The 8,691-nt window shown below is 40.3% G+C and overlaps 1 pseudogene; it reads left to right on the top strand.

The window, feature by feature from the left end:
• Positions 1–1,359: 1,359 nt before the first annotated feature.
• On the top strand, positions 1,360–4,983 carry LOC121036379 (NADH dehydrogenase [ubiquinone] iron-sulfur protein 5-like; annotated as a pseudogene).
• Positions 4,984–8,691: the final 3,708 nt, after the last annotated feature.

Below are 8,691 nucleotides of genomic sequence, written 5' to 3' on the forward strand. Positions count from 1 at the left end.
CTAATATGGATGCCTCTAATTTATTTTTCTTCTCTGATTGCTGTGGCTATCAGATTTCTGGCTCTGATTTCCAGTATTATGTTGAATAACAGTGGTGAGAGTGCACATCCTTGTCTTTTTCCTGATTTTAGAGGAAAAGCTCTCAATTTCTCTTCATTGAGTGTTAGCTGTGGGTTTTTCATACGTGGCTTTTATTATGTTGAAGTATGTTCCCTCTAAACCTACTTTTTATCATGAATGGGTGAGTTGAGAGTTTTTATCATCAATGCATGTTGAATTTTTTCAACTGCTTTTTCTTCATCTCTTGAGATAATCATGTGATTTTTTTATCCTTAATTTTGTTGATGTGGTATATCATGTTGATTGATTTACAAATACTGAACTGCCCTTGCATCCACAGAATAAATCCCACTTGATCATGGTGAATCATCATTTTAATATATTTTTGAATGTAGTTTACTCATATTTTGCTGAGGATTTTTGCATCTGTGTTCATCAGGTATATTGGGCGGTACTTTTCTTTTTTTGTGGTTTCCTTATCTGGCTTTGGTATCAGGGTAATGCTGGGGTTATAAAATGTTTTTGGAAGCTTTCCTTCCTCTTCTATTTTTTTGAATAGTTTGAGCAGAATAGATATTAATTCTCCTTTAAATGTTTGATAGAATTCACTTGTGTAAACCATCAGTTTTGGACTTTTGTTGTTTGGTAATTATTAATTACCAATTCAATTTTGTTGCTGATAATTTGTTCAGATTTCATATTGATCTTTAATATTTCATCTGGTCCAAAAAAGACTCTGAAAAGTCAAATATATCCTGCAAATTTTGTAAAACAACTTTTCAAATGGCTTACCTGGAGTGACATGTTGACTTATTAAGTTCAGATAATTTTTTAACTTGTTTGTCTTTTAGGGGAAAGGGGTGGTTATGATTGATTTCAGTGGAAGACTTCAAGTTGGATTGATGCAACCAACTTAAGCAAACCCTTTTTTTCTGAATTAGCTCATTATCTTACATGAAGAATGAACAAGTTTTAAAAGTAATCTACTACTGACCAGTATTATTCCCTTTATTCCAATAAAAACATAGTTAAGAATAATGAAGTGATGGGATTGTGTAGGACTTTTTACAATAAGCATGTGTTACTTTTATTGTTTTATTAAAAAATATATCAGAATTAAAATAATGTGGGTTTATGGTGATTTTATTTTCTGATCAGATCACTTATTAGTGCTCCCATAAGACCATGTATCATACATAACAGCACCACTGAATTTCATTTCTATTTAAATTAATAAAGTTTCAGGAATCCTTGACACCAGAATACAATGACTGACAGTCATATCCTAACCTTGTGAAAATGCGGTAATACTCATTTGCACTGTCTTCTCCACAGAGACCATGTCTTATTTATTTTGTATCTCCAGTTCATAGAACAATAATGCACTCAATGAGTATCTTTTGAATGAATCTATTTATCTATCAAATTCTATAATCCTGGTATACATTCTGAGTTCCTATGGGTAGGGCAAAATTCCAATTCTAAATGTATATAAAACAGAGGAGTGTCCTAATTTGGCATTATAGATCCATCATATATAACTTGATACAGCTGTTAAAAGAGAGGAGGCTGCAAGGCATAGTAAATAGTAGAGAATGCACCCTTCTCAATGCTGATGACATGGTTTTATTAATACAGACCACGATTTTCCTTTAGAGCTGCTGAACCTATTGCCTACTTACTGTCAGAACAGTTTAACATCAACTGTGCTACAGCGAAAACCATTGTATTTGACAGACATTCTCCAGTATTTAAATGAACAATACTAAGTAACCCCATACAACAGGTCAACTCATTCAGCTATTGGAATGTATATTTTGCTGTTAACTTACGCTGGTGGGTCCATGAGGATACAATTCTACTGAAAAAAAAAAAAAATAGACATTCACCAAAGGCCAGGCTGAACTGCTTTTATGGTCAAAGCAGCCCGTTGGTAGTTTACAGAGTGCCTGGCTCTCTAGGAACCACCCTCCTCCCTGCTTAGAAAAGGGGATCCTAATCCCTCCTGCCAGCCGCCTTTGCCTCCCTCAAGATTACATGAGTCTTTAGATTCTGAGGAAAGCTGCCAGCTGCCTTGACTGGAAAAAAAGATAAGAGAAACCTTGCTGAGGAGAGGGAGGGGCCAAGACTAGGAGGGAGTAGAGTGGAGCTCCTGGAGGGAGCTGAGGGGATGAAACCCAAAGAAGAGATATGCCCGCAAAACAAGTTGGAATAGTGAACAAAGGCTCTTCAGTGCCTGGGCTGAGGTAGAATAACAAGGGGAGAACCCCATGGTGGTGCAGGAGGAAGATGGCTAAGGGGTGAGGTTACTGATTGCCAGGGGAAGGGGACAAAGGGAAGAAGAGCTCAGCTTCCTCATCTGTTCCTCCCTTTGCATCTAAGGTCTACCTTGCAGGGCTGTACCTTTGTTTCTACCAGTTGGGCAACTGACGTAAAAGAGAAAGCACAGACACCACTGAGAGCAGTTGTTTTTTTATTTTTAAAAACAATTAAAAAAAATTTTTTTTTCAATGTTTATTTACTTTTGAGACACAGAGAGACAGAGTATGAACGGGGGAGGGTCAGAGAGGGAGACACAGAATCTGAAGCAGACTCCAGGCTCTGAGCTGTCAGCACAGAGCCTGACGCAGGGCTCAAACTCACAAACTGTGAGATCATGACCTGAGCCAAAGTCGGATGCTTAACTGACTGAGCCACCCAGGCGCCCCTTTTTAAAAAAATTTTTAATGTTTATTTATTTCTGAGAGAGAGTGAGAGAGAGAGGGAGAGGGAGAATATGAGTGGGGGAGGGGCAGAGAGAGAGGGAGACACAGAATCTGAAACAGGCTCCAGGCTCCGAGCTGTCAGCACAGAGCCTGACACAGGGCTCAAACTCACGACCATGAGATCATGACCTGAGCCAAAGTTGGATGCTTAACCTGCTGAGCCACCCAGGCACCCCAGGAGCAGTTCTAAAGCAACAGAAATACTGTGGGCCCATCAGGGACATGCTGTTCCTGAAGCAGTTATTGGAAGTGTGAACAAAGCCTGGTGATAGTTAACACCAGCCTTCAAACCTTCTCAGGCCCAAATTGTCTTCCACCATTTATGGCACAAGACCCTAGGGTCTCAAGTGAATACTCATCTGAGGATTTGAGCAGAGTCAGTATTACTTTTTGAGAAAATAATTTGGCCTTGTTTATTAGGAAAACCCTGTGTCCTGATTCTTCACAGAGGTAGAGAATATCTAATAGAAAATGTCAGGCTGCTAAGGAACTTTAAAAAATAAGGTTCTTTTTTTTTTTTTTTCTGCCATGTGTGGCATTTTAAAAGGCAGTATGAAATATTGGCATCTCAGATCCCGGTAGAGGATTCAATTATGACATGACAGTCATTTGCTTGCCAAAGCGTGGCCGCAACATCTGTTATGTTAAAGAAAGCTGTTAGGGCAGCTGGGTCAAGTAAATTCTGTAGAAAAAATTTCGTTTCAATGGAAAGCCGGCCTTGTGCATAGCAATCCCTTCAGATGATAAGATAGATTCTAGCCCAGTGCAATGTCTTTGAGCTATTCTGCCACAGTGGTAGGCAACTGATAGATGTATATTATGTCTGATCCAGCAGTGATTTTAATTTACTTCCTCCGCCACATGAAAAAAGTAGTTTGGCCCTATTTACAACGTTCCTTTAATCCTTGTGAATTTGTGCTGCTTTGACTTTTCCTTTGAACTGGTTTATAACATCTCTCTGGTTCCCTCATGTCATATGATTAAAAAAAAAAAAACCTCTATAACCCATGTTCATTTTAATGGCTGTATGGGAGCCATGATTTTACCATTTTCTGAAAATTATTTTTTAACAGCTCTCTTCTCTGCTAGGCTCTCAAAGCACTTTTTCTCTACTAGAGGTAAGAAGAGAAACTAATATTTACATATTTTACCAAATGTTCTTCAAGTGACCCAAGGAATCTTTGAAGTCAGTTCATCAGGGAGAAAATTATTGCAGCCCAGCTCAAGCTCCACCAGGAGGCTGACACTTTTATTGTAAGCCTTGATGTTCTGGTGCTTTTTCAGGTGCCTCTGTTCTTATCATACGAATTCTTGTGAGCTGATTTCGCCCTGCTCTCTGGGGAGATAGCTTCAGGGCTTCTGAGCACCAGTAAGGTGAAGTTTGCCAGTTGCCCCCTCTTTTTGCTTATTCTGGGGCACTGTGACCTGCCCTAAATTGTTTTTGAGGAAGGTAGACTCTACTAATTCATAAAATAATTGCCATGCCCCTCCCTTTTCCTGCTATCAAATAGCCAAAATTCTTAAGGTTGCTCTGATGTTCAAAATGACAAATTTTATCTGAAAATGACGTTTTCAGGATGCAAGGAACTGTTAAGAACTATAAAGAAAACTTATTTCGCAAATTTTGTTCAAGTGTGGAGTGGAGTATTTTGTGTTGGTTTGCACTCAGCTGCAAGGACCAAGCACGACAAAACCTCTGTCTTCAAGGAAGTCATAGGGGGAAAAAAAGCAACAACAACAAACAAACAACTCACACATACAACTAACTATAAAATAGTGGGAGAGATCATCCAGTAGCAGTGGCCAGCAAGGAGACAAGGGCACGACAGAGGGACACCGTGCCCTTCTTTGACGTGCAGAAAAGCTGGGTCTTAACTTAGATCATTGGATGTCAATCCGAAGTGTTGAGCAGCCTCACAAGATTCCAGGTCAATGTCATGCTTTTGAAAAAGAGTAGATAGAATGTATACATGGAATCAGTGGTATCCATGCAGAGAGAGAGTGCAAGATAGAATCTGATGATTTTGTAGAAGGTCTGCTTCAGCAGAAAATGATGAAACGTCTGAGTGGCATCAGGACACAGCAGGATAAGCTAATAAAGGGAGGGGAGTATACACCCTTGCCTCACCACCTGGGCAAGGAGGACCTTAGGCCCTGAGCTGAGCTACTGCTCCTGGTGGCTCCAGGCTCATTTTCATGTTATCTCTTCTCCACTGAAAAGCTCATTTACTGAAAACCTTTTTGTGAAGAGTAAGATTGTTCTATCCTATTACAAAAATAATAATAACATGAGATCAGGGCTATACTTAGCAGTATGAATGCAATGGGAGAAACAGGATGGGGCCAAAAAGTGAATATAATTGCTTGGTAAAGAAATTTATCTAGAATTTTAATTGAACAGACTTGAGAGTTGTCCAGTCAGTTTACAGATGAGGAAACCAAGTCCCAAAGATGTTATATGATCACAATTTTTCCAATGATGTAAGGGTAGAGACATAAAAGTATGTGCTCACACCATGATTGAATAGCACATACATTTTACCTCTGAAGCTACAGCGGCTTTTTTTGGTCAATACAGTGAATTAGCCTGCAAAACGTGTTGCTGTATCTCTAGTCAGTCTACTTGTGAATGTAAAGAAGTCATTTGTAAAGGCTTTTGGCAGGCTAATGTGTTAGGCCTGGGGGAGAATTTCTCAGGTTTTGCTGGATATCCCATTATCTGAGCTGTTATCTAAGCTTCAGTTCTGGGAGGTCTCCTGGGCTAAAGCAGACAATCTAGTAACTGGGGAAGCTGAGATGGGTAGTGGTTGTGGTACCGCTAGCAGGATTTATCTCCTGGATTGGCCAGAATTAAGTGGAGCAAGAGCTACAGCTTTTTTGGCCAGGGTTCAGGGCTGGGCTCCTATCCCAACAGGGAGCTAGGGTGAAAACCAGAAGCTGGGCAGGAGGCCAGTCAGATGAAATGGTAACTGAATTCCTGGGGGTCTCCATTTCCCTCCAGGAACACTAGACAAACGAATTCCGGATTCTGTTCACTCATGGGAAGGAAGCTTCAAATGTATTGATAGACTGAGCCATCCCCAACTCAGAGCTCAGGTGGGGAGCAGTTGGGTAGGGTTGGGACAGTCAGGGATTGACAAGGATGGGCACTATCTTTTATAGATTTGGGGTTTCTAGGGCCACCTGGGTGGCTCAGTCAGTAAAGCATCTGACTTCAGCTCAGGTCATGATCTCACAGTTCGTGAGTTCGAGCCCTGCATCGGGCTCTGTGCTGACAGCTCAGAGCCTGGAGCTGGCTTTGGATTCTGCGTCTCCCTCTCTCTCTGTCCCTCCCCTACTTGCACTCTGTCTCTCTCTCCCTCAAAATAAATAAACATTAAAAAAAATTATAGATTTGGGGTTTCTTATAAAAATATTACCTATAATAGTAGGAAATCCAGAAAAAGATAAAGAGGAAAAGTTAGAATTAACCATGAATTCATAAGACAATATTATAGATATTGTTAAACTGATTTTCCACTCAATATATTGTGCACATTTTTGAGATCATAAAGTGTATATTTTTATTAGAAATAACTTATCTTGGGGCACCTGGGGGGTTCAGTTGGGGCACCTGACTTTGGCTCAGGTTATGATCTTGCAGTTTGTGGGGTCGAGCCCCATGTCAGGCTCTGTGCTGACAGCTTGGAGCCTGCTTCAGATTCTGTATCTCCTTCTCTCTCTGCCCCTCCCCCACTCGCTCTCTGGCTCTCTCTTTCTCTCTCAGAAATAAACATTAAAAAAAAGAAATAGCTTTTCTTATTATACACATATAATGGATAATTGTCTAAGCTGGCATTAATTACCCCTGTTTGTGTAATTAATCTTAATTCTAATCACAGATTGAATTTAACAGTTGAGAAGGATGTGATAGTCATCTTGTCACTCTCCCTTTACAGATACAGAAACTGAGGTCCAGTTTGATGCAGTGATTTGCAAGTTTGAACATTGTAGGTTTTTTTTAATGTTAATTTTTGAGAGAGAGTGTGGGGTAGGGGCAGAAAGGGAAACAGGATTGGAAGTGGGCTCTGTGCTTACAGCAGAGATCCCAATGCAGGGCTCAAAATTCACGAATCGTGAGATCATGACCTGAGCCAAAGTTGAACGCTTAACCAACTGAGCCTTCCAGGTGCTTCTGAACACTGTAGGATTAAACAGAGCCAAGGCTAAAATCACTCCAGTGTACTTTCTGTGATACCTTGAATTATTTATTTATTTCACAGGCATGTGGCTTGTCTGCATTGCGAGACTATGAGTTCCTTGAGGAAAGAGCTAGTGTTATGTGGTGCCTTGCTACTTCAAGTGTGTCTTCAGATCAGCAGTAATGGCATCATCTGGAAGCTGGTTAGAAATACAGAATCCCAGACTCCACCCCAGGCCCAATAAATCAGAATCTACATTTAACAAGATGCCTAGGTGATTCATATCCACCCTAAAGTTGGAGTAGCGCTGAAGGAATGGTCATTAAATATTTGTCGTTGTTATGGTGTTTGGTCCCCATCTTCACCTCCCATGGGGCAAATTCATGTGTTGAAACCTAATTTTCACTGTGATGATGTTCAGAGGAGGGTCTTTGAGAGGTTATTAGGTCATGAGGGCTGAACCCTTTGTCCATGAACCAGGAAGTGGGTTCTCACCAGACACCAAATCTGCCAGGGCCTCTATCCTAGACTTCCCAGCCTCCAGATGTGAGAGAAATAAATTGCTGTTGTTTATAAGCTACCCAGTCTCTGGTATTTTGTTATAGCAGCCTAAATGGACTAAGACAGTAGTATTAATTGTTTTGCTCATAGCAATGGAAACTGATTTCAAGTGCTTGAAAGCAAAAAGGAGAGGGATGGCGTTTGTTGGAAGAGACTGATGTGTTATGGAGAATTGAAAAACAGACCTTGGGGATTAAGCTTCAGAGACCTTAGAGATAGGATTTGGTTGACTTTTTCTACGGGGCTTTAGCATAAATGTGACTCCTGGTAGCAAAGTCTTTCCATTCCAAGTTGTAAATGCCAGAGAGACAGAGAGAGACAGAGAGAGACACAGAGAGAGAATACCTTCCCTTGAACCAGGTTTATATTCTCTTCATCGGTGCCCAAGATGCAAGGTCATGAAGCAACATGGCCATTGGACCCCACCCCTGCAGCCATAAGCCATTCCTGGAGACGGAGGGTCGTTGCAAGATAGGCACCATTATAAAAGTTGCTGGCTGTAATTTTAAAACTAAAGTGGTCACGTTTTCTGCTAATAATTGAGCATAGAAGTATGAGAAGAACCTATTTTTAGTCTTTTCCCTTCTGCAGCCCCTGTTTCTCTGATTTTCTTTGTTGCTGTTTTTCCATCAAAGAGATCATACATTCTAATGATTTCAGCAATTAACATTTTGCTAGTGACACCCAAATGTACTTCCAGCTTGAATCTCTTTTCTGAGTTCCAGCCTCATATCTCCAAATGTTCTGTCACTACTTAAAGTTCAACATGGCCAAAATTGGGTTCATCATATGTCCCTCCCAATCTCTTTATTTCTATCAAGATGCTACTGTTTTCCATGATAACTAGCATCTGTGGCTCCTACTTTGTTTTTCAGATTTCAAATCCTGAACTTTAAATGTAGATTTCTTTAATATCTTCCTTCTATCCTGACTGCTAACCAGAGTTCAAATCTTCATCCACTCTGATTTAGATCATAGTCTGTTACCTGGCCATGCCCCTCCTTCTTTCAAATCTTTCTTTCTTACCATTGCCATGTAGAATTTTCTTAGATTCCACTTGCATCATACTACTGCCCACCTCAAAAAATACTGAATCCTAATTCAGGGTATTTTATTTTATTTTT

This window comes from Herpailurus yagouaroundi, unplaced genomic scaffold (assembly GCF_014898765.1).
Source record: "Herpailurus yagouaroundi ecotype Mexico unplaced genomic scaffold, PumYag 28, whole genome shotgun sequence".
In the NCBI taxonomy this organism is placed as follows: domain Eukaryota; kingdom Metazoa; phylum Chordata; class Mammalia; order Carnivora; family Felidae; genus Herpailurus; species Herpailurus yagouaroundi.